A 27,566-nucleotide genomic window follows, 5' to 3' on the forward strand; every position below is an offset into this window, starting at 1 on the left:
GGCAAAATAATGAGGAAAATGTCTGGATGAACAAATAAATCTTTAGCTGAGAGTGGAAACACCCAGCAGTGGCCACCAAATCTCACTGTGAGGATCAGAACAAAAAAGCCCTCATTTACTTGTGTAGTAATAAAAAAGTTGTGAATCTAACTCTCTGTTGGTGACTTTATTTAAGCCCAAGGCTTTCTTTAAACCCTTCTTGATTATTGTTTGGGTAATTGTTGGGATTGGGATAAGAGACTGAATCTCAAAACAGAAACAGAATATACTGTATATACACATGTATAAGTCAAGGATAGGTTTGGGGGCCAAAATTATGGAGTTTGATATGATCTGTGGATATGTTGAGGGTCGTGGAGAGAGGAAAACACCAATGCTGTATCCAGTGACCAGCTGCATTGGTCATTGCTGCTGCCATTTCTCCACCCAGACATTCAAAAAGGCCAGAAGTTGTGCCATGGTAGAGAGAATAGAGGGGGCTGGTGTTTCTTTTAGATTCATCTAGGATGGACTAAGCTCTAGTCCTCTGCCACTCAACTCAAGGAAGAAGATACTCCCTTTTTGGGTGAAAACTAACATATAATACTGACATAGACCTGTGGATAAACTGACACAAGTTTTTTGACTAAATTTTCTAGACTTATACGTGAGTATGCAGGGTATGTCCCCCTTTCCAAAAAAGTGTTACCTTTGAGTGCTCTATTACCTTCTTTAAGCACTGTTTATTGTTCACCTAAAGCTAATCCATACACCCTAGCCTTTCTAACTCCCTTTTCTCCCCTGCCACCCCATTTACGCATGCTTACAAAGTACCTCTTACATCTTAATTCTGCTTGTTATTTTCTCAAAGGTGCAAATGTCTTACCTACAGCAGATGGCATCTGTCTCCTAATTCCCATTGTCAACGAATGCAGTTTTTGACCTTGTAGCTGCTTTGCCTTGTGACTCAGAATTGTAGGGTCTATCAACCCACCAGAGGGAATGTGGGGTCACTGTACCAAATCGACACCCCTCCGTGCTCCCACTGCGCAAACGCAGAGATATTTTCAGAGTGTTTTCAGGCAGAGATATATTATACCAACAGATACACGGACAACTGTGCAAATCACACTCTGGCAAGAGTTATTGATGACCTCATTCAGGTGAAGTCTTACGCGATCAGGCTGCCCTACAGTATTTTGATCATCCTGGAATTGAACGTCGGCAGTTCCATTTCCCTTGGGAAAATATAACAAAAGCCATTATCTGTGGCAAAAGCTACTTAGAGCATTTCTCTTCAAAAAATATCCCATTTCACACTCACAGTTGCAAATGCTTACTCTCTTTGTTAAAACAGAATTCCTTTCGCCTTTCACTTGCCTTAAAATGCTTCTTATCTCATCTGGAATTTAAATGCTTGTGGATTATCAACTCTCACGGCGAAGGCACTTTTGCTTGGGTATTATTGACTTCCATATTGCATCAAATTTTAATGCAGCAAGAGTTAATCCAGCATAGTTTATTCTCAAGCCGTACGCATTGCTTCCTTTTTTTCACAAAGATTAAATATCTTCAGTGTAGTATAAATCATCCCTTTTGAGCTTTACATCTACCGTTTCTGTTTTCATAAACTGCTGCCTTCATTTCTTATAATAGCGAAATTATTAATTTGTCTGAAAGCTGGCAGATTCTTATTTTAATTTGAACGTAGTAAATTTGTCCACAGAATAATAAAGTAAAAACACAATTGAACAAATAAATTATGATAATGTTCATACAGCATCGTGCATGTAAAATAAGGTCTATCATGAGGTTCTAATGGCTTGATTGCCTGAGGAAGTCCATCAGTCAAATTCCAAAAAAGTAACTTTTCCAATCTCCTGTTTCCTATAGAGCTAAGGCTCTTTCTCAAAGCTGATTTGCCACATGCTGTGATCAAACACACTGTTATTCAAGCTAAAGAGTCTTCATAAATCTTGGGTCTGCAGGATGTATTGGTCTTTAGCAGCAATCTAGTCTACCAAAGAGCAGAAAATTGACTTTCACAGAGTGCTACAATTAGATTATTGCAAAATGTATTCAAATTGCAACAGCTTCCAACACATGTTGATCTGAGTTAATTAAAGATCCACAGGAGATCTTATCACTAACCTACCAGGCCTTTTCTTCTACATCTATTACAGCAGCCCATATACACAGGAAGCTGGCTGCCAATTTTCTTGGATTTATTTTTCCATGGGGAAACTCATTTCTTTACCTTGCCTTTCATCTATTCCCATTTTCACTGGATGCTATTCATATTTCTTCCACATGTCCCTTTAATAACTGTATTTTTCAGAACTATCATAGGCTGAGTATCCCTTATCCAAAATGCTTGAGACCAAGTATTTCAGACTTTTTCAGATTTTGGAATATCTGTGTTTGCATATATATATGCATAATGAGATCCCTTGGAGATGTGACACAAGTCTGGAATTGAAATGCATTTACTTATTTTATACACTTCATACACATACAAAGTGTGTGTACACTGAACCATCAGAAAGCAAAGCTGTCACTATCTTAGCCATGTGGATGTTTTAAGCTTTTGGGGTATTTTGAATATGGAAATGCCACATAAAGAATGCTCAATCTGCACATGTAGATTTTAATAATCTGTAGAATGTAGAATCCCCTGTATCAGATTTATGCTAATTTCTATTTAGTTAACAATTTAGTTTACCATTGGAAGAGTCAGCAATATCGCTAAATATCCAGAGCCAGTCCTAGCACAAAACAGACTTTGAACATGCAATTGGACCAATGGTCCACTTACATGCCATCGACAATCATGAGAAGCAATGTTGAATTAAGGGGAGTAGTAACACAGGACCATGTGTATGGCAAGCTCCCAAACCAGAAGTTGGTTTTAGCCTGCAGTGGATTGGCCTTGTTGGCATCATGGGTAAGAGGCAGCTCTCCCAATGGGTATGGCCAGCAATTTGCAGTCCTGAAGGATACCCTCATTGTCCCTGTTGGCATGACCAAAGCTAAGTCTCAAGGTTGATCTACACTACATAATTAATGCAATTTAACACCACTTTAACTGCCATGATTCAATGCTATGGCATCATAGAAGTGATAGATTTACAAACTCTTTAGCATTCTCTGCCAAATAGTTCTGGTGACTCAACAAAATACAACTACAGTAGAGTCTCACTTATCCAATATAAACGGGCTGGCAGAATGTTGGATAAGCAAATATGTTGGATAATAAGTAGTTATTAAGTAAAAGCCTATTAAACATCAAATTAGGTTATGATTTTACAAATTAAGCACCAAAGCATCATGTTATACAACAAATTTGACAGAAAAAGTAGTTTGATACGCAGTAATGCTATGTAGTAATTACTGTATTTACGAATTTAGCTCCAAAATATCACGATGTATTGAAAACATTGACTACAAAAATGTGTCGGATTATCCAGAACTTTGGATAAGCGAGTGTTGGATAAGTGAGACTCTACTGTACTAGGATTCCTTCTCACTAAGCCATGCCATGTAAGGTGGTCTCAAACTGCATTAATTCTACAGTGTAGATAAACCCTCAGAAGCAGCACTAACCCTGTATCCCTATTCACTCTTCTGCTGGAAAATTGAATCAGGTGAGTAGTAAATGCTATCAAAGTTTGGGGAGGAAATTACAATTCAATTCCTCCCAGATCATTTCTTCCTTTCACAACCTCACAGCACAAGATGCATGTATGCTGTGTGTTCTGGGAGCATCAGCGCCAGGCCCACAGCCACTATAGGTCATGGAAGATTTGTTCCCTTTCCATCACCAATAATCCAGCTTTGATTTTTTTTTTTTAAAAAAACGACTCACTTCTACCTCACATAGAGATGTAATACTTATAATCAATTTTTTTAATGAAGAGGGAAGCATGCAGAGTGGGGCTTGGAGAAGGGCGGTGGGGGAAGACAATCAGATGGTTACTCTCAACGGGAAGAGGAGGAGGAAGCAAAGCAAAATGCAAAACAAAAAGCCTTTCACAATGCTCTAGCAATGACAAATTAAACCTGACAGTGTGGAAGAGCAAAGAAGAGCATATTTCAGTGCCAAAGCACCAGGAGAGAAAGAGGAATGCAAATTCGCTCAGTGGATGGGTAGGATCAAAGTTGGCAAGGGACTCAAATGTGCTGTCAGTTCATGCAGATGGCCATGGCTGCACAGATGCCAGACCACAGGAAATGGCAACCAGGATTTGACAGGACGGCATGTTCCAAAAAGTTATTTCCCCTTGGATGTCCAATGGAAGTTTTACTGCTGGATTTAATTTTAAGTAATTTGAAAGCCAAGTCTACAATTAAAATGTTCATTTTGCACTAAGGCCACGCTGGGTGTGACACAAGTTGATCCAAAATGCTTGGGATCACTAGTGTTTTGGCTTTTGGGGTTTTTTCCCCCAAATTTTGGAATACGGTTGAATTTCTATATTTGTGGTTTTGACTTTTGTGATTTGATTAAAATATTATTATTCTGTCTAGGAATCTCTAGGTCCTCCAGTATAATTCTGTGGTCAGCTTCCAGCCAATGTTGGCCATAAAGGTTAGCTGAAGGACCTAGAAATTCCTAAGACAGGTGTGCTCTCTGGTTAAAAAAAGATTATTTTTAAAAGTTACTGTATATATTCGAGTATAAGCCTAGTTTTTCAGCCCTTTTTTTAAGACTGAAAAAGCCCCCCTCGGCTTATACTTGGGTGAGGGTTCTGCTTGGCTTATATTTGGGTCAGCTTATACTCGAGAATATATGGTACATTCATTATTTTTCTCTATTATTATTGGTATTATTACATTTATTAATTTTCTCTATTATTGTTGTTACTTTATTTTACTCAATTTTTATTATTATTATTAATGCATTTATTATTTCACTCTGATATTGTTGTTATTATTATTATTGCATTTATTATTTTATTCTATTTATTATTACTTGTATTATTTTACTCTATTATTATTAAAAGGATACATAAGCACATTTACATTGAAGAAGATGAGAATAATGATTTGATCAGAGTTGGACAGTCTTATCTTAAATTTGAGCTTTATGTAAATACAGTAGAGTCTCACTTATCCAACACTCGCTTATCCAACATTCTGGATTATCCAACGCATTTTTGTAGTCAATGTTTTCAATATATCATGATATTTTGGTGCTAAATTCGTAAATACAGTAATTACTACATAACATTACTGCATATTGAACTGCTTTTTATGTCAAATTTGTTGTATAACATGATGTTTTGGTGCTGAATTTGTAAAATCATAACCTAATTTGATGTTTAATAGGCTTTTCCTTAATGCCTCCTTATTATCCAAGATATTCGCTTATCCAACGTTCTGCCGGCCCATTTATGTTGGATAAGTGAGACTCTACTGTATTCAAAAACATTTAACCTACCAATGCCTCAATTAATGTAATTTTATTGGGATCTATTTTTATTTCTGAATTTTACCACCCTTGGCTTATACTGGAGTCAATGTTTCCCCAGTTTTTTGTGGTAAAATTAGGTGCCTCGTCTTGTATTCGGGTCGGCTTATACTCGAGTATATACGGTATGTATATCAAAATTTATATAATTCCAACAGAATATATATATATATAATAAAACAGCTTTTAAAAAAACCTTCACAGGAGCCCTGTGCCCATAACCACAGCGAATGTGGAAGGCTGACTGTATTTGCATGTATGTAATTTTGAAGACGGGACCCAAGTCTAGACATGAAATTCAATTACATTTCTTATATATCTGATACACATAGCCTGAATTTTACACACACATAGTTCTGTGCATGAAACAAAGCTTGTGTACACTGAACCATCAGAAAGCAAAGATGTCACTATCTCAGTCACCTTTGTAGATGATTTTGAAACATTTCGTATTTTTCAGAAGGGAGAATTGACATTAAAATGGAAGTGACATACAAACCCTCCCCAGAGGGTTTGGGTTACCATTGAACCTATAGCATCATTAATGCATATGTTGTTTAATATAGTAAAAAAAGAGAGAGAGATAGATCCATCTCATGAGAAGATTGCAATTTAAATTTTAAGACTGGAGGAACAATAGATGGAAGGGGGAAGAGGTAAAGATAACATGAATGTGTAAATACAAATACAATTCCAAGCATTAAACTCAATTATTTTTATTTCAGATAAATATGTTATTATTAAAACAAATAATTGGAAAGCAATTTATATTAAACAAAGCAAAAGAAAAATGCACCACAGGTAGTTTTAAAAGTAATAGTTTTCAAAGAACTGAAAACCTGGACCAGGTCTTGGGTAAGTTACTTTTTTAGACTACAACCCCTAAAGCAAGGCTAGCAGCTTCTATTATTTGTAGTTCATAAAGATAATCTTTTCAAAGCTCAGGTGATAACTAAGAAATTAAAAGGAAAGGTTCACAGAAAAGACGGAGTTTGAGGAAGGACCTGAAGGCAAAGGATCCACACAATTGCCATTAGGTGGATAAAGATGAGGACCTCTGGGACTCATAATGGGCTCTGAAATATGGAAAAGGTCAGGCAGACCTGTAGAAGTGGACAGGGCTGTTTAAACAGTTTGCTAAAATATTGTCTTTTTTAGAAAGCACTATAAAGGAGAGCATGATGAACAGCAAAGAGACATACTTATTCGTAAGGAAACCCCAGTGGTTTAAGCAAATGTGTTTTTTGATTTACCTTAGAACTTAATTCACAGGCATCTTGAGACCAACCATTTGCACTCTCACATCTTCAGAGCTTTGAAGCTCCGAAGAGGCTGGTTATAAATACAAAGAATAAATAAAACAACATCTCCATTTCCAACACAATACTGCAGCAACTCAGACACATGGCCCCATGTTTTCTGATCAGCTTGCTTAGCTCTTGCTAACTTCAAATCGGAATATTTTATTTGCTCTCGCCGCTTAAACAAATATCAAGGCTTAACATTTCCACACATTATGTCGCTTTGGGATACAAAACACATACTTATAGCCAGCCTAAATATATTTATTTGTTCATCAAATAAATTAAAAATGCTTTAAAAATTAGCAAGATTTTGATCAACAAACTGTATGATTACAAACCGTTCCTGAACTACATATGAACTATGGGGAGTTGACTAACAGTTTGCAACTGAAAATAGAAACAAAACCTCACACTTTCTTAATGACAATGGTATTCACTGTGGTTTGGTTCCTGGACCCTCTGGACATCCAAATCCATGGACACTCATGTCTCATTAAATACAATGGCTTAAAAAAGAGTGTCCCTTATATTAAGTGTCAAAATCATATTGTGAAGTCATGGATGGTTAAATCCATGCAAATAGAATCTGTGGATATGGAAGGCCAACTGTATAATCAGAAATAAGTATGATGCATGAGATGCTCCAACACAGGGATTTTTCACAATCAAGCTTTGTTTGTTTGTTTATTTAACCATCTATCCAGCTCCTGATATTGTAGGTAATACTTCTAGATGTAAAACATAAACAAGATAATAGCATGGCACACATTGCATCAGTCAAAATTACTGACCACAGGGCCACAAAGTCTTTAATAAAAATCCATATTCTAGTATGGCACCAGGAGCGGAGTGAGCAGCCACTGTTAGCTCTAGCTTCTGCCAACCTAGCAGTTTGAAAACAACCCAACGTGAGTAGATCAATAGGTACCACTCCGGCGGGAAGGTAACGGCGCTCCATGCAGTCATGCCAGCCACATGACCTTGGAGGTGTCTACGGACAATGCCGGCTCTTCGGCTTAGAAATGGAGATGAGCACCAACCCCCAGAGTCAGACATGAGTGGACTTAACGTCAGGGGAAACCTTTACCTACTATCCAAATCTAACCAGTGTCTTTAGCTGGTACACCAGATCTTTGATCCATGAGTTCGTTTGGTTGTGCAAAATTCACCTCTATGGATTTTCATATACAAAGTGTACATTTTAGGTAGGACTGTGCCATAGTTGCCAAATTTGTGCCAAGTTTACATGCTGGTCTGAATTACATGTAGATGTGCATAATTCATCCCAACTCCAGCCTGTAACTCTAGCAAAGCACTCAAATGGTGACCTTCAAGACCACAGGAGAACAGTCACAAATCTGTGCAATCATTCTGAAGAGCTTTACAGAGTATATCATTAGCTTTGGCTGACAAAATTCAGGTTACTTGGCTATTCAAGTATTTCTACACTTATTTCTGCCTAAATGCATTTGTAACATAGATCTCACTAGAATCACAGAATCAAAGAATTGGAGAAGACCGTAAGTGCCATCGAATCCAACCTCCTGCTATGCAGGAATACATACTCAAAGCACTTGAGACTGATGACCATCCAGTTTCTGTTTTAAAATCCACCATACAGTTAAACAGTTCTTACTGTCAGAAAGTTCTTCCTAATGTTTAGGTGGAATCTTTTTAACTGTAATTTGAACCCACTGTTCCTTGTTCCAGTCTCTAGTAAAAACTACTTAGACTGAACTGAGGCTAATCTACCAAACCAATTGTTGAATGCTGAATCAACACACAAGTAAACTCTGATGATTTAATGAGTCTTTTTAAATTGGGAGAAATAATAGATGTCAGACAATTACCTTAAGTTTTTAAAATAATTGATACATGTTTCAAGAGAAATCCTTAATGCATAAATTCAGAGCTGTATCTATTTTAAATGGGTGGCATACATTACAAGTATAACATTTGCAAAAGGGCCAAGGGCCACTTTTAGTCCTGTGTTTCCCTAGCAAACCTCACTATTCCATCTTTAAGTGATGCTGTATCAGTTCAGGGTCCAATTTCAGAAGATTTTCAGAAATCCCTTTGGGGTTATAAGAAGGCTGTTGCAAAATTGTTTGGGGGGGTTAGTCGGAGTGGGCTTGGAGAAAAATTTGCCTGAAATTTTGCTTTTAAAACTGAGGGATCTTCAGGCACTAGGGGTATATTGCCCTCCCCAATACAGTAGAGTCTCACTTATCCAAGCTAAACAGGCCGGCAGAACCTTATCCACTTATCCAAGTGAATATCTTGGATAATAAGGAGGGATTAAGGAAAAACCTATTAAACATCAAATTAGGTTATGATTTTACAAATTAAGCACCAAAACATCATGTTATACAACAAATTTGACAGAAAAAGTAGTTCAATATGAAGTAATGTTATGTTGTAATTACTGTATTTACGAATTTAGTACCAAAATATCATGATATATTGAAAACATTGACTACAAAAATGCTTTGGATAATCCAGAACCTTGGATAAGCGAGTCTTGGATAAGTGAGACTCAACTGTATATCTCAAGCTATGATTGTCTACATTATCCCCTGCTATGAGTTCTCTTTGAACATCCGATTGATACCAGTCAGCATAGCCCTTAACTGTCTAGATTTGGCAGCAACAGTCCCAATTAATCCTCTGCCATCCCACTTTTTCAGATGCATTTAAAATGCAGCAGTTTCTCACTCTTCTTCCATGTTCCCCCTTCACCCACAGCTTATTTCAATTAAGTAAACTGAGATAAAAGTGCAAAAGTGCTCTGGCTTGCTTTCAATTAATTCAGCTAGAGGAAAAGGTTGGGTCGAATTTTGCTCTTCCCAGGAGGCTCAGGCAAAAGCAAACTGCTGCAGTGCCTCTTCATATGTGTCTTCTTCCTCATTCATTATTTTTTGCTATCATGATGTCACACTGATGTGGTTTGGCAACATGTGCTTCTGTTTCCATTTGTAAAATGCTGGAAGGTATGAACTACTGCAACACCTCTCCTGAATGTAGCATTAGCCTTAAATATTTTCCTGAAGGCAGACATGGAAACAATTTTGAACAACAAACCTGTTAATGGGGGAACAAGTAAGCTTGTTCCAACATTTTGACACCTGCTGTGGAACACAGTGGTCTGTCACGTATTATGTGTATGTTTGCAAACTTGTGGCTTCCCACATTCACATGTGTTTAAAGCAGGCATGGGCAAACTTGGGCCTTACAAAATCATGAAAAGTTGGAAGATTGCTTCATTTCCTTTCAATTTCTTTCTTTTCTAACTCCCTTAATTGGGCAGTCTGATTTTAATTTATTAAGCATTATATCATGGAGCTTGGTGTATGTATTTTGTCCATGTATATGTATAAAAAAAGAGCAGAAACAACAGAAATATGCTCACATAAGTATGAACTGAAGTCCAAAACACACTGGAGGGCCCAAGTTTGCCCTTGCCTAGTTTAAAGCATCTTAGGTGTGCATGTAAAGAACAGAAAATGCTGAGTGGCCTTCCAAACCTTCAATATTCCAAAGACACAGAACATTTTAAATTAATTTAGTTACTAAAACTGGGCATCACATTTTGTTGGCTGTGCTTGGTTTAGTATGACTTGCCCAGAGGCCTGAGTAAAATATTAATACAGTCAACATGTTCCAGGAGCCAATGAGCCAAAGATTAAGCGCAATATTTGGGACTTGTTTTTTACCATTCCAATAAATCCCCTCCTTTTCTAGATAGCAAAGCTCTTGCAACCATACACTGTTTTTCACTAAGGGCCACCCAAGCCCTCCTCCTTCCATTGGAGATTAACACTCAGAAAGAGGGTAATCAAATACGGAAAGGAAAGGAAAGCAGAGAAGAAACTCTGATTTCTCTTAGTAGGCTGAATCTATAACAACTGCCTGCAAGTTGTTTGATTTTCTTTTCAGCACAAATGTGCCAAATAAAATCCATTTCTTTAGTCTGACCCTGCTAATCAGTACTATACATCCCCCAGAGAAATTAGGGAAGAAAATAGATTGATACTGTTGCTTATTTACACTTCCATATTCAGGCCTGGGGGATTTTTTAAAAGATGCATTTTCTTTCTCCTCTCCCACACAACATGCTCACATCTAGGGTAGATGAATAATTATTAATCTTAAAAGAGTACTAGATATCGCCAACCCGGCAACACACAAATCAGAATCACAGAACAGCAAAGGAACTGCAAATCCCTACTAGAATTCCCTGCTCAGAAAATCTCACCTCCACAGTCTGTGCAGCCTGACAGATTAAAAAAGGTTTCATTCTTGAAGGCTTTCCCTAATCATAGATAATTTATGGCAGATAATTGAGTAAGGTTATTGTTGTCGCTGCGACTGGGCTGTCATTTTTATTGCTGCTGATAATGTTTATGTATGTGGTAGGTCTTTAGTGACATTTTGAAATTCTAGATTTATTTTATCTTAATTGGCTTGCTAGATAAAACGTCCTCAAAGCTAAATACAAATAGAAAAATGTCAAGAAAATCACTCAATTTTTTTTTGAAAAAACACCTTTATCCTAGGAATGAAAGCATTATCTTTTAAAAGCCATGAACACGTAATTATGTTACAAACAAATAGTCAGAAACAGGATGTTTTGCAGCACAGTTAAAACTTGAAACATTTTCCTACATGCAAACCACAATGCCATCATATGGTTTTTGTGTACACACACATCATCTGACTTATAAAAAATGAATGCTGAAAATTATTAATTTTTTGTAGCTGTACCAACTGTAAAGATTTTAGAAAGAGTATTAAAATTTTTCATTACAAAATCATGAAAAGTTGGAAGATTGCTTCATTTCCTTTCAATTTCTTTCTTTTCTAACCTCCTTAATTGGGCAGTCTGATTTTAATTTATTAATCATAATATCACGGAGCTTGGTTTATGTATTTTGTCCATGTATATGTACCAAAAAAAGAACAGAGAGAACAGAAATTTGCTCACATAATTATGTACTGAAAATATTATTGGGAGCACTGGCTTCCAGCAACCCTTGGATCAATGTCCCTTATTATTTTATCCTATCTACATAGAAGTAACTTTGAATGTAGTGTTTTAAGAGAGTTTCCCACCTTGTGAGGACATATCCCTGCCAAATAGGAAATATTAAGTAAACAAAAATGGTACGGATCCATTATCTGAGCGGAGGCCACAAGGGGGTGCTAGAGAGAGAAGGAGAGTCCATTTTACGGGGGGTCGAAGTTGGATTAAAGAAGGAAAACAATTTCCCTCTGCTCTTCTCTTATTGCCCCCACCCATGCCCCATTGTGGAAACAACCCCCGTTTATGATATGGGAAGGCGGGTGGGGGAATAACCAGTGAAAACTAGGGAAATGTTTTTTATCCTTCAATTCCCCCCTCAATAAAGTGGACTATCCTTCTATCTCTAGCTCTCCCTAGTGGCTTTGCCCAGATAATAAAACAGTACCACAAAAGTATATATTCTAAAGCAAGCAACAAATTGTTCAGAATGCAATTCACTTCAGACTGGCTCAAGCAAACCTCATTCAGATCCTCTGAAGATGCCAGCCACAGATCCAGGCAAAACGTCAGGAGAAAATGCTGCTAGGACACGGCCATACAGCCCGGAAACCACAAAACACCCCAAACCTCATATGGCTTGAGTAAAATGTACACAGAATTAAGCATGCACATCCCATAAGTTGGCCTTATTGATACCTTAGACACATATGAAAATTGAGACACACATCTGAGTGTGGACAAGATGGCAAAAATTATCCATAGTTTCAAGTATCCACAGGGGACCATGGAATGTATACCTACAGATATGAGTTCATAATGCATTCATCAAGGGTTTTGTCACGACCCAGGCTGCAGAGCACCAATAACCATACACAGAGGCCAGAATCTATCTAATATCTTTATTAAGGAAATATGTAAAGTCAATAAAAATAAGTGTAGAATATAGTTCAGAAGAAGACCTTTCAGGAAAGGTCAATTATAGTCCAGGAAAACAATGTCCAATATAAAATATTAAGGTCCAAAGTTGTAATCCAATAACCGAAACACTCACTTTGCCAAGCAAAGTGAGGGGAGATGACAAGGTTCTTAGTCCAAGGAACTTGATGCAAGGCTAGGAAGTAAACTTGATTCTTGAAACACAAGGCTTGATACAAGGCAACAAGGAACGAGGATCAGGGACAAAATCCGTGGTAAATACTTGGCAAGGTCCTGGAAAGCAAGGCTGAGTCCTAGGAAGCAAGGCAAGGTCCGTGGAGCAAAACAAGGCTGGAAACAGGAACGAAGGCTTGGAAGCGGGAACGAAGGCTTGGAAGCGGGAGTAGCGCTGTCCACACACAACCTACTCCAGTAGCTGACGAATTGACTCCGCAAGATTCCTACAGGGCAAAGAACGTAAATAGGGTCTCGTTTTCCCACCAAAGAACACTTCTCTGGGGAAACAGAACCGAAAGTCAATCTCTGTGTCCAGATGCATGACTCCCTAAAGTTTCTCATGGAAGCAGGCTTAATCAGCTGAATGCCTGGCTGCGATTCTCAGGCTTCTGCGATTAGCCTGTTGAACTCCTTTTTGTTGTTGATAATAATTACGGCGAGAAAATGGGGGAGATTTTGACTCAGGGCTTGTTTGGCAGATTTCTGGAAGGCAAACCTCCTGCAGGTGCAAGGGCTCCAATTCTGGCTGGGAAAGTTCCAATTCTGGCTGAAACGGTGGAAAACCCAAGTTTTCCTCTTCATCTGTCACAACAGCGCTAGGAACGGGACTACATGGCCCATGAGTCATCACACTATCCCCCTCCTCAAGCCCCCTCTCAAAATAGGGCTCTCTCCCCGAGGCGCGAGGCCGCGGCTTGGTGGGGTAGGTCTGATGGAAGCGGCGGGTTAAATCGGGGGCATGGACTGTGGAAGCGTCTTCCCAAGAGCGTTCTTCGGGGCCAAAACCCACCCAGTCAATGAGATATTGAAGGCGGCGGCGGTGAAAGCGAGAATCCAAAATGTCCTGAACCTCGAATTCCTCCTCCCCATCCACCAAAACAGGAGTGGGGGCCGGCCGGTCTACATCAGGGCGCACACCATCCGCCGGAAGGAGCAGGGAGCGATGAAACACTGGATGTATGCGCATAGAGCGCGGAAGTTGGAGTTTGAAAGTCACGGGGTTTAGTTGTGCCACCACTGGATAGGGACCAATGAAACGGGCATCTAGCTTCCGGCAGGGACGGTGGGAGGGCAAGAAACGAGTGGACAGGAAAACCCGGTCTCCTACCTTGATTTCGGGGCCCGGCTGGCGATGACTGTCAGCGTGGCGTTTATAGTCCTCCTTGGCTTGATCTAGTTGCTGGAGCAAAAGTTGTTGCACCGCTGTGAGTTCTTGCAGCCAGTCCTCTGCTGCAGGGACTTCTGAGGTTTCAATGACTGAAGGAAAGAAACGTGGATGGAAGCCGTAGTTTGCAAAGAATGGGGTTTCTTTAGTTGAAGCCTGGACACCATTGTTGTAGGCAAACTCCGACAGCGGCAACAGGGAAGCCCAATTGTCCTGCTGATAGTTTACATAACAGCGAAGGTATTGTTCCAAAGTGGCATTGGTGCGCTCAGTTTGCCCATCCGTTTGGGGATGGTGAGCCGAAGATAAACGAGAGTCTATGCCCAATAGTTTTTGTAGTGCTTTCCAGAAACGAGAGGTGAATTGAGACCCACGGTCTGTGACCAAACTCTTGGGCAATCCATGTAATCTGAAAACATGCTGAAGGAATAAATCTGCAGTCTCTTTGGCCGTGGGGAGGCCATTGCAGGGAATGAAATGGGCTAATTTGGTAAAAAGGTCCACCACCACTAGGATCGTGGTGAATCCAAAGGAAGGTGGTAGGTCGGTGATAAAATCCGCAGAAATTATTTCCCATGGACGGGATGGTGTAGGAAGGGGATGCAGTAGCCCTGAGGGCTTCTCCCTTCTTGTCTTGGAACGCTGGCATACCGGGCAGGTATTGACATATTTTTCCACATCCTTGCGGATCTTGGGCCACCAGAAATCTCTTAGGATCAAATGCATGGTTTTAAATAGTCCGAAATGTCCTGCTGGCTTGCAGTCATGACTCAGACGAAGTGTCTTTTCCCTGCCCGGTCCTGGAGGGATGTAGACACGATTTCTATAGCAAAGTAACCCATCCTTAAGTGAGAAGGGAAAATGTAGTCCTTGGCGAAGTTGGTCCTGAGCCCAGGCATCTGCTTGTTGACTGGCCCTGATTTCCTGAGCACAAAGGGGCCCTGGAATATAGGGAGTTGATTCAATTAGAGTGGATTTGGTGTTTCCCACTGTGAGCGTGGCAAAGTTCTCGGGCTGCAGCAGTTGGGACTCAAAGGTCTCTTTGCGCCCTGCTGCATATTCCGGTTTCCGTGACAGAGCATCTGCTTGCTTGGTCTGGGCTGGGGTTACATAATGGATTTGGAAGTTAAAACGCTCAAAGAATAAAGCCCAGTGTTGTTGCCTCTGATTTAGCTTGCGGGCAGTTCTTAGATGCTCTAGATTCCGATGATCAGTATGGACCTCAATGGGAAATTTGGCCCCTTCTAACCAATGTCTCCAAGTTTCAAAGGCTGCCTTTATGGCCAAAAGTTCCTTTTCCCAAATAGTGTAATTTCTCTCTGGTGCGGTCAGTTGACGGGAGTAAAAGGCACAAGGGTGAAGATGATCTCCCACTGGTTGTAAGAGTACAGCCCCAATTGCCACATCGGAGGCATCCGCCTGCACAACAAAAGGGGTTTCAGGATCTGGGTGCTGGAGGATTGGCTGGGACGTGAATAATTTCTTTAGTTGCTGGAAACCTTTCTCTGCTTGCTCTGTCCAGCGGAAAGGCTGTTTCCCACGGATGCAGCTGGTGATTGGATCAGACCAGCGGGCAAAGTCTGGAATGAACTTGCGGTAGTAGTTCGCGAACCCCAAGAAACGTTGCACCTCTTTCTTGTTGGTTGGCGCCCGCCATTCCAATACTGCTGAAACCTTTGCCGGGTCCATGGTGAGCCCTAGTGGTGAGACACGGTATCCCAGGAAATCTACCTCTTGTAGATCAAAAGCGCATTTTTCCAGCTTGGCATAAAGTCCATGATCCCGCAATCGTTGTAACACCATTCTGACGTGGTTCTCATGCTCTGATTGTGATCTAGAAAACACCAAAAATCGTCCAAGTAGATAATCAAGAACCGGTCTAGATAATCCTGAAAGATATCATTGACAAAATGCTGGAACGTTGCAGGAGCTCCACTTAAACCGAAATTCATGACCAGGGACTCGAATAAACCGAATTTAGTCTGGAAAGCGGTCTTCCACTCGTCCCCTTCCCTGATGCGAACTAGATTATAAGCTCCTCGAAGATCCAGTTTGGTGTAAACCTTGGCCCCTCGAAGCCGGTCTAAGAGGTCCGAGATCAAAGGCAGTGGATATCGGTTTCGCTTAGTGATATTGTTCAATGCCCTATAGTCCACCACCAAGCGTAGGTCCCCTGACTTCTTTTTCACAAACATCACTGGGGAAGCAGCTGGGGATTGAGAGGGTCTGATAAACCCCTTGCGGAGGTTTGTCTCTAAGAACTCCCTGAGAGCTTCTTGCTCCGGTTCAGTCAGGGAGTAGAGGTGCCCTCGTGGGATCGGGGCCCCCTCCACCAAGTCAATGGCACAGTCATAAGGTCTATGCGGGGGTAGTTTCTTGGCTTCTTTTTCATTGAATACATCCCAAAAGTCTGAGTATTTCTTGGGCAAGGTGATGATGGGTTCAGCGTCTGTGGCATGGCAGACCTTGGCTACAAGACAATGGTTTTGGCAGTATTTTGAAACAAACTGCAGTTCTCTGTTGGACCAGGAGATGTTTGGGTCGTGGAGTGTCAGCCATGGAATTCCCAAAATCACAGGGAAGTGGGGAACCTCTGTAACAAAGAAGGAAATCTCTTCCATGTGTTCCCTTATCCACATTCTGGTGGGTTCTGACCATTGGCTTACTGGACCTGTCTTGAGGGGGCGGCCATCTATGGCCTGCACCACACGGGTGTTCTTGAAGTCGTGATATTGTAATCCCAGAGAGTCGGCATACTCTCTATCAATGAAATTGTTTGTGGCTCCTGAGTCTATCATGGCATGGATCATGACGGGTCCTTTTTTCGCTGACCACAAGGTGACCACTAGGAGAAATAGGACCCCGGTTGGCGGCTCTTGAGTGGGGTTTTTGACCGGGTTGGCGAGCCTCTCTACGCCCGGTCGCTGGCTTCCCCCGCCGGCTTCACGCCAGCCGCCTCAGACGCCTTCGTCTCCGTGGAGGACGCCGCCGCCAGACGGGCGGCGGGCTTCCCCTTGGCTGGACACTCTCTGGCAAAGTGGCCCCCGTTTCCGCAGTACCAACAGAGATTTAGGCGTTGGCGGCGGGCCTTCTCGGCAGTATCTAACCTGGGACGCACATTGCCCAGCTGCATCGGCACCTCCTCGCTTCCTCTGGGGTATGGGGCTGGTGGCGGGGGTCTCCACACTGGACGCGGCTGGATGCCGGTGGGAGCGGGAGGTTTCGCTCCAGCCCTACCGCTCTGGCCTCGGATCCATTGCTTTCTGTTGGCAAGCATGACTTCAGCTCGTAAACATTGATCAATGAGTCCTTCAAGAGAGTGTGGAGGATCCACCTTGGAGATTTCCTCCAGCATCTCGATGTTGAGACCCTCCCGAAATTGTCCTCTGAGGGCTATGTCGTTCCAGCCGGTGTTATGGGCCAGCACTCGGAACTCGGCTATGTACTGGGACAAGGGTCTGTCCCCTTGGGAGAGGCGCCGGAGTTTGTGGCCGGCCGCCTCCAAATTGTCCTCGATCCCCCAAGTCGCCTTAAGGTGATCCAAGAAATGTTGCGCTGATCTCAGATGTGGGGAGACTTGATCGAACAGTGCCGTCGCCCAGTTGGCCGCTGGCCCGTCTAGGAGACTGTAAATCCACGCCACCTTGATGTCTTCTTGGGGAAACTCGGCATTTCGGGCTTCTAGATAAGCCAGGCATTGGCGACGGAAAACATGAACCTTAGAAGCTTCTCCAGAAAACTTGGTTGGCAACGCCAGGGCCGGGAGACGGATTCCGCGTTCCTTCAATCCCCTTATTTCTCCCTCCTGCGCATTGAGCTTATCACGGATGCGGTCCACTTCATCCTTGTCGATGGTGTAGCTGAGTGGCTGGGCCCCCGGTCTGGCTCCGGTAGACATTCTGGCCTAGGTTAATTGGTGCTTAGGGTGGCGGAGTCAAACTGTCACGACCCAGGCTGCAGAGCACCAATAACCATACACAGAGGCCAGAATCTATCTAATATCTTTATTAAGGAAATATGTAAAGTCAATAAAAATAAGTGTAGAATATAGTTCAGAAGAAGACCTTTCAGGAAAGGTCAATTATAGTCCAGGAAAACAATGTCCAATATAAAATATTAAGGTCCAAAGTTGTAATCCAATAACCGAAACACTCACTTTGCCAAGCAAAGTGAGGGGAGATGACAAGGTTCTTAGTCCAAGGAACTTGATGCAAGGCTAGGAAGTAAACTTGATTCTTGAAACACAAGGCTTGATACAAGGCAACAAGGAACGAGGATCAGGGACAAAATCCGTGGTAAATACTTGGCAAGGTCCTGGAAAGCAAGGCTGAGTCCTAGGAAGCAAGGCAAGGTCCGTGGAGCAAAACAAGGCTGGAAACAGGAACGAAGGCTTGGAAGCGGGAACGAAGGCTTGGAAGCGGGAGTAGCGCTGTCCACACACAACCTACTCCAGTAGCTGACAAATTGACTCCGCAAGATTCCTACAGGGCAAAGAACCTAAATAGGGTCTCGTTTTCCCACCAAAGAACACTTCTCTGGGGAAACAGAACCGAAAGTCAATCTCTGTGTCCAGATGCATGACTCCCTAAAGTTTCTCATGGAAGCAGGCTTAATCAGCTGAATGCCTGGCTGCGATTCTCAGGCTTCTGTGATTAGCCTGTTGAACTCCTTTTTGTTGTTGATAATAATTACGGCGAGAAAATGGGGGAGATTTTGACTCAGGGCTTGTTTGGCAGATTTCTGGAAGACAAACCTCCTGCAGGTGCAAGGGCTCCAATTCTGGCTGGGAAAGTTCCAATTCTGGCTGAAACGGTGGAAAACCCAAGTTTTCCTCTTCATCTGTCACAACAGCGCTAGGAACGGGACTACATGGCCCATGAGTCATCACAGGTTTATTGTTATTTATGAAGAATGCTAAGAAAAGGAAAAGGTGGGGGTAAGAGAAGTTGGGGAGGGGACTATATGATGACACGTGGTTTTAAAACTGCAAGTTGATGTTCTTTATAAGTAGCATAACCATGTCATAACATTTAGTGCAGTGGTTCTCAACCTGTAAGTCCCCAGGTGTTTTGGCCTACAACTCCCGGAAACCCCAGCCAGTTTACCAGCTGTTAGGATTTCTGGGAGTTGAAGGACAAAACATCTGGGGACCCACAGGTTGAGAACCACTAGGCCAGAGTACTGGGCTTAAGACTCTGACAATTCAGGCTCTTGAGCCAAACCAGTTGTGAAACTCACATTGTTGTTTCTTGGCCTGACCTACATCACAGATTTATTTTTAGGGTGAAGTGTGAATGTCAGAACTCCACCTCAAGGTCATTAGTGGAAAGGGAAATGTAACAAATTAATAATAAACAAAAAGAAGTTCAACGTCTAAAAATATTAGTGACTGTTAGATCAGAAAAACATCTGAAATCTTTGTTAATATTTCAAAGTTTCTGCAAAGCTCAATTATGATCAATGTCATAAATCCTACATTGGTATTTATGCATGGGTTTCTTTAGCAGTCAGGCTAACCAGAAAAAGACTGATGCAGTACACAAAAATGCAAGTTTACACGCATATACATGAAAACATCATTCTAAAATTAACTTATAGGTTTAACACACCTCACCCCAAAATTAGATGAACATATGGAACATCTGCTGATGCTTCCACATGATGTACACAAATGTCTGTAATCATTACTGCCACCTACCTATTTGTTGCATTTATCTGGTTCACAAGTTTATTAATTGAGGATTTCACATCCTCCATCCATTTACATCCATTTACAGTACTACATCATAGCATTTTCATTGCTCTAAGTATGGTTCAGCTTTTGAGCAATGAAATACTTCTGCTAGAATTACACTGGAGGACTTAGGGATTCCTGGGGAAAACATTTTAATTAAATGTGTGAATAATCACATCTGCAAAAGTCAAAACCACAAATGTCAACTATATATTGTTTTTTAAAATATATACACAAAGGGAGTGGATCATTCTACACCACAAATTAATACAGTTTGACACCATGTGAACTGCTTTGGCTCAATGCTATCAAATAAAGGGAGCATGGTGAGGCAAAACAGGTGATAACCCTAGTTTAATATTTAATATTGAACATAATACAGACCTTTTACTGTCAGGATTAAACAAGAAAATGAGAGAAGAACCCAACTTTTGCTCTTAAAGAACATTTAAGAAAGATATCCTGATAGTATCTTTTTAAAAGTCAATTAAAATCCCTAGTTTAATTGCAAGACGTTGCTTGTTTTTAATAGGAAAAGAACCAGAAATTTCAATCTGTTTTTTTTTTTACAATAACAACAAGAAACTAAAATATTTGGCATCTTCCTAACTTTTGAGAAACCTTCAATCTGGCAATGGTAAGAATAATGATTGAAATGTGAATTGCTACAATTTGTGTGCATCAGGAATTATGAGACTGCAAGCTTTGGGGAAATAAAGGTTGTAGGCCCAGTGTGAATATTATTTTGGCACCGATGTCATATTTGTCTGTAGTTGTTTTGAGAGGGAAGCTTTGCAGTTTGCTACGCCTCCCAGATAGCAAGGATGTTACGCAATTTGGTCTCTCTCTATAAAGATCCAAAAACGCAACTTTTTTCCAAACTGACTTAGAGAACACTTCCAATTAACCCAGTCCTGAAGCAGCAGTATTAGCCATAACACACACTTTCCTTCAGAAAGGCTCTCATGACCCTTGAAAGCACAAGTCAAAATAAAATAATTGTGCCAGAACATTGACTCCAAAACCATTTTGATAATTCAGAGGATCATCAGTCAGTGCCTTGCTACTGCCATACCTCCTTAATCCTATTTGATCCATTTGATGTCAGAAGTTACAGAAGTCAGAAGTCAATAGAGGGGAAACAAGCAAAGATCTCCAATAACATCTAGGAAAGAATAATTTGGAAAGCTACTGCCAGTCTCAATTGATAATCCTGGGTTATAGGGACCAATGATCTGACTCAGTATAAGGCAACTTCCTATGTTTCTTTTTATATACAGTATGCCCTTGCTGTTCAAAAATAAGCCTTCACAGACATCAGTAAGTGCAGACTGTAAAGCAGAAATAAATTCCAAAATAGTGTTTGAGACAGATAAACATCCTGGATTCCTACATTATCTTTTCAAGTTCTTCACTGGCACTTTCAGAGGACAGAAGGGTGATGGCACCTTTCCCTCAAAGCACTCCCAAGGCCCAAATGTCAGCTTGCCATATTGGTGCGCTGGCGTATGTAGGTTGGCTTCTTTGTCTCCCCTTCCCTCCCCGATTCTGCTGTTATCTTTCACACAAATCAAGTAGCACAAGATGTACCAGTTGCTCTGGTAACAAGACTCCCCCCCCCCCCCCCGCCACCCCACTTCTCTCAAAGAAACATTTATTTGAAGACTTCTCCCAGGAAAGTTTGAGCTGCCTAAGAACTCCACGTTTCTGGGACATGCACACAACTAATTCTTTTCTAACAGGGACATTTCATCTTCTAAAGATGTGCCAGAAAGATGAAGCAAACCTACCAGAGACCTCCATATAAAGGTTGAATGTCCCTTATCTGAAATGCTTTGGACCAGAAGCGTTTTGGATTTTGGATATTTTTGGATTTTGGAATATCCTTATTTCTACATATGTATGCAATGGTATATTTTGGAGATGGTACACAAAGTTCTTTTACATTTCCTAAACCCCTTGTACACATAGCTTGGAGGTAATTTTAAGCAACATTTTCAAGGTTTTTTTGCATAAAACCAAGTATGAGAACATTTAACCATCAGAAAGCAAAGGTGTCACTGTCCATAGGGATAGTTTGGGAGTTTGGAGTATTCTGGTTAAGGGATGCCCAAACCACTACTATGCAGTTTTCAAAGCACTTCTATCTAACATAGACATGGGCAAACTTCAGCCCTCCAGGTGTTTTGGACTTCAACTTCCACCATTCTTAACAGCCAGTAGGCTGTTAGGAATTGTGGGAGTTGAAGTCCAAAACACCTGGAGGGCTGAAGTTTGCCCATGCTTGATGTAACACATTCACTCATGAACCTTTATGGCAGTTTGGTAAAATAATTTCTTCTGCTCACTGATTCTTACAAAACAGTGGCTTGTGGAGCCAAGTTGGGAGATTCCTATCTCACATTCCTAGTCATTTTGCCACCCATCCTCTCTAAGACAACGCACAACCCTGTTAATAGTATCTGCCATCCAAGCACAACTGCCTGCTCAGTCCCTTACTTAGGTTGCAAATTGTATTTGTCCTGAGAAATAGCTTCATTGGCAGTTCTAGATGTTTCTGGAATTTTTATTTATTCATTGAGCTATTCTAAAAGAAGTAAAACAAAAGAGCTAACAGCTCTGTCCTAAAGATCAAACGCATGATGGAAAATGCACACAGCACCCCTTTTCCCTGACAACTGAAGCAGTCAAAATGCAGCTAAAACAACAATCTGGCCCCGCAAAAAGTTGCAATCATGTCTAATCAAATATCCGTTCTCTGTTAAAATTCTTGGATCTTGTTTTGTTTGTACAATATGGTTGGGCAACTTGTGTTTTTTTTAAATATGCTAGTGGGATCAAAACACCCTTCTAGCCCTATCCAACACCATAACTAGTGGAGATAATGGGATTTGGAATCCATGAAATCTAGACTGCAACAAAATCCCCACCATGTTCCAAAATATTTCAATGTCTGTAGCCAAACTGAGAGAAGGCCAACATTTTGAAACTGTCAACAAGCAAGTCTTTAGACTTCATAAATGTTTGTGTATGTGTGTGAATAAAAAGGGCTATATCTATAAAATCTATCTATAAAGATATATAAAGATAAATGAAATCTTTATGGTATCTTTTTTTCCAGATCATCATATGTGTTGTCGAAGGCTTTCATGGCCGGGATCACAGGGTTGTTGTATGTTTTCTGGGCCATACAGCCATACATGGCCATACAGCCTGAAAAACACACAACAACCCCAGATCATCATATTTTCTTTCTTTGTATGATTGTCTCAAAATACGATGCCTAATCCCCAGAGAACAGGAAATGCTGGATGTTGTTCTGAATTTAGTTGATTTAGATTCCCTGCTGTTAAAAAGCCAAGGGAGAAAATTAAGAGGCTTACTCCATTATCAATTTTGTATTTCTTCAAAAAGCAGTGTGCTAGTATAACTTACCAAAAAAACCCCTATTTAAATCTTAATGGGTTTCTGAAATAATAGAGGCATTGAATGCAAAGGAAGGTGGGGCTTTCTTTGCAACAAAGGTAGCACCATATTATATGTATATTTTGGCAGATAAAGAATATGATGTTCCAAATTAATCACAACAAAACAAGGAGGAGCTGAGTCTGAATCAAGACCTCACTTCTCTCATCAACTGCCGAAGTCTCTCTAGGAGACCCAACCCACTACTTGACAAGCATTGAGTTTAAAAATCGGGAGGCATTTTATGGTGGAAGAAGAAACAAAGAAGGCACACAGGCGCACCCCAAGTGAACTCTCTTCAAGGTTAAATAATTCCTCCCACTTGCCACAGACAAGAAGGAAAAATTACTGCCTATAGCATATCCAGCTACAATTAATGTGCTTGCTACCCTAAAATCATTCCTCAGCAGAGCAAAAGAGGTCAAATATGGTTCAGTCAATCCAGATTTTTTTTCTTGCAGAAGGCCCCAGAACAAAGTACTGTGGCTTGATAGATTTTCTTTCTCTGTCCCTCCCTTGGCTAGAAAGAAAATGCTTTCACTAGCAAACAATTTATACAAGCAGATAGTTTACCATCCTCTCCATCCGCATCTCAGAAAACACTGTATTAATTTTAGGAAGACAACAACAACCTCAAAAGATTAGAATTACATCCAGAGCCTGTTTGTTGTTCTTTAAACAATAAAACAATGTGTTTGATTCACTTGAAACAGATAAGATGCTACCCATCTTTGTTTTCATTGAAGAAAAAAATATTCCAATTAAGCTTTGATGGAAGGGATGAAGTTTAATTTATCCACTTGGGCATGATCAACCTTTGACTGAGCCATGAACCTATGAAATCCCTGTCTATAGAGATACATTTAAATTCAGCCTATCCTCCTTTTAGCCACAGCAAGTGTTATTGAATAACGGTAACCACACCCCCAAAGAATGTATAGTTTACCAAGAGACAACAAAAAGATACAAGTTACTCAAAAAACATCAAATCGGTACAATTTATTAAAGAGTTAGGTACAATATAGTTCACGGAGTACAGCTGCTGCTAGGTTTATTCCCAATCTCCTAAATCCTCAAATTTGCGCACCTCTGGACCTCTGGGAAATGTTTTTAATAAAAGGAAAAATAATAAATCTTCAAACTGTGTATGTATCTATTTCTTATATGAAGTGTATATAAACTTCTTCTTTAAAACGTATCAAAATGTAGCGTAGAGATAGCCACCCATCTGTGACCCTGTTTAAATAATCTCTTGGGAATTGAGAAGGTTGGGCAAATCCCGCTGGCTATTACCCAAACCAAGTAATTAACAGATTCATTGTTGTGTATGCAAAGATATGTGACCTTCTTTGACATCCAAGATGTTTGTGCAATTAACCTGAGGCTGAGAGTCTGCCGCTCCTCCGTGGAAACAGGGGCTTAGAGTATGTGCACTCCTTAACTCTTTTTACTGACAGCCAAGTCCTTGATTACCTAAGGTCTGCACATTGGTTTCTTGAGTCTCGCACCTATGTTTTCTGAGCTCCATATCTTTGTTTGGCACAGAACTGGGCTTTTTGGTTCATCAAAAGCTCATCTCTACCATTGTCTTCTCTTAGATCGCATCCTCCCAGGGGGCGTTTCTGTAGTTGATTGGTCTTTCACTCTGACCAATCTCGGCTGCCATTCTCCTCACCAGAGGAATCCCCGCCTGGAGACAGAGACATCAATAGACCTTCCAGTCAATCCTGGCACAGATCCTAGCCTCCCTCTTTTTCAACCAATCAGGAGAGGGAGCGGGAAGTCTTAATAGCTGTCAAAACTGTATAAGATGATGATGATGATGATGATGATGATGATGATGATGATGATAATAATAATAATAATGGTTCCGGTGGTGATCGGCACATTGGGTGCCGTGCCAAAAGATCTCAGCCAGCATTTGGAAACAATAGACCTTGACAAAATTACGATCTGCCAACTGCAAAAGGCCACCCTACTGGGATCTGCATGCATCATCCGAAAATACATCATACAGTCCTAGACACTTGGGAAGTGTTCGACTTGTGATTTTGTGATACGAAATCCAGCATATCTATCTTGTTTGCTGTGTTATAATATAATAATAATAATAAATAATAATAATTTTATTTTTATACCCTGCCCCATCTCCCCGAAGGGACTCGGGGTGGCTTACATCTCTTGTATTTTTCTGCAAATTCATGTTTGTACCTTTTGAAGCAAATTGCTTGTATTTGCATCCTTTTTGACCAGATCATATTAAATCTCTGTGGCTTGTCTTCAACATAGTGAGCTGGTTTCTCTGTCCTGGTCTATTTGGTTTAACATACACTCTCCAGGAATGGACTCTCGATTCACGGTCCTAGCTAAATCACTACACCAGGGCTAAAATTGGGAGAAGTTTTTCAAGAATGTGCCCATGCTTGAATGTCTACATCTTGTGAAGCCTTCCTGAGTCTCCCCTCCCCCCAAGCGCTTGATGCAAGGCCTACGGTCGAGCGCCGGGCACTGGGCTGGCAGGGTCTACAGGCCTTGGTGCTTTGCCACCCAAGGTCAGAAAATCTTCATTTTTTTCGGACCTTGAGCAGAAAGGCATATTTTATAGGCACCCGTTTTCGGAAGCAGTGGATGGAAACGGAAACGGAGCCATACAAATGGGACAAATAGAAATGGGTAGCAATTCCATACAAATGCACGAGACTACTAGACACACAAGTACATGGTTACATGCCTTCTGTCATCCTTTTCCCCCATGTGCCATCTTAGTTGTGGTTTCTATCCTGATTGCTGCCATATTCCTTTAAGAATGCCACTAATACATGCTATAGTAACACAGCCACAGTAGGCAATCTCGGATAATTTTTTAAAAAACCCTACACCTATCAGCCATTTCTGTTGTACCTTTCACTAGTAATGTGAAAAGTACAGGGGGAAATCACACCTGAAAATCAGTAACATAAAAGTAGGGAGGGCAAAAGACAACTCAAATGTGAAAAACAACTCTAGACATTTTTATGTTTCAGACTCTGATTTCAACTTCTCCATCCAAAATTCCAGAGAAAGTCAACAGCAAAACATCAATTTAAAAAAAAGGGAGGGGCAACATAATCTTTGGGATGTAAGATTTCCCATTCTGCTTTTCAACTGAAACATTAAGCTTTTAAATGGATGTTGTAGTCATATTTTCCAGAGTAGTTATTAGAAATATGCACATGTTTAGAACTAGGTCAACCTCTACCGTTATTTTAACAGCAGAGAGAAACTGTTTAGACATGACTCTAATGCTCTTAGCCTCAGCAAACCAGAGCAGAGCCGTTTGGAAATTAAACAATATAAAGAGGAAAAAATAGCTACTCAGTAGAAATATCTCCTGTGCCAATTTATAAAAATAAGTGTAACATTAGTAAGGGATTAAGGCTTGCTTTGGAAATGTACACGTTGGAAAGGTCCAGAGGTTTCAATTCAGTTTTGGTTCACTTGCATTCTTTTATCATTCCTTTTGGAAGGATTACTTTAAAGCAACAGGAGGATATATGCACTAAAACCCGAACACAATACTTCCTGACAAATCAGCTACACATTTCACATCTTTGCTTTTGCATATAGGGAGCAGGGACAGAGAATAAACAAGGAGGATATGTTGCATGTTTAAAACACAAACACAGAAGAAATGGCCTTTAAAAATGTTATTTTAAAGTGAAAAGATAAAAAATGTATAAGGAATCCTGTACAGACAGCTTGTTAACATGCCATAACTTGTTTCATCCTTAAAACTCAAGATGATATAGCTATCATTTACAACATCACATCCAAGTAAAAATCAGCGTGGAATGCTTAAATGTAACATTTTCAAAACATTTATGCTGGTTGCCCAAGAACTGGTCCAAATAAAACAGTCACATCTATGAAAAACGTCCTTGGGGTTTGATTCTGTCAGCTTGTCCTTGTTCTGTAAACACGGACAAGTTTTAGACTATTGTTGCTCTAGTTTTCTGGATTATGCTGTAACCTGTCACACATGAGGAAAGCAGCAGTATATCTTATCTGGAATTCCAAAATACTTCAAAATCCACATGGGATAGGGACACTTTTTGTTGTCTGATGATTCAGTGTGCAAAAACTTTGTTTTGTGCGCAAAATTATTTAAAATATTATAATAAATATATATATATAGCCAATGCTTAGAGTAGAAAGTGACAGTCCAATAATATTTGCACGGCCCAAGATACTCTTCTCTGAACCAGAAGAGGCCATCAAACTGAAGGCTCTCCTCT

General features: G+C 40.6%; 1 protein-coding gene across 7 annotated transcripts in view; it reads right to left on the minus strand.

The window, feature by feature from the left end:
• tnik (TRAF2 and NCK interacting kinase) overlaps positions 1–27,566 on the minus strand; it is a 328,667-nt gene that overhangs the window by 226,437 nt on the left and 74,664 nt on the right. The gene's annotated exons all lie outside the window — the stretch shown is intronic.

The sequence above is a fragment of the Anolis carolinensis genome, chromosome 3 (assembly GCF_035594765.1).
Source record: "Anolis carolinensis isolate JA03-04 chromosome 3, rAnoCar3.1.pri, whole genome shotgun sequence".
Lineage (NCBI taxonomy): Eukaryota > Metazoa > Chordata > Lepidosauria > Squamata > Dactyloidae > Anolis > Anolis carolinensis.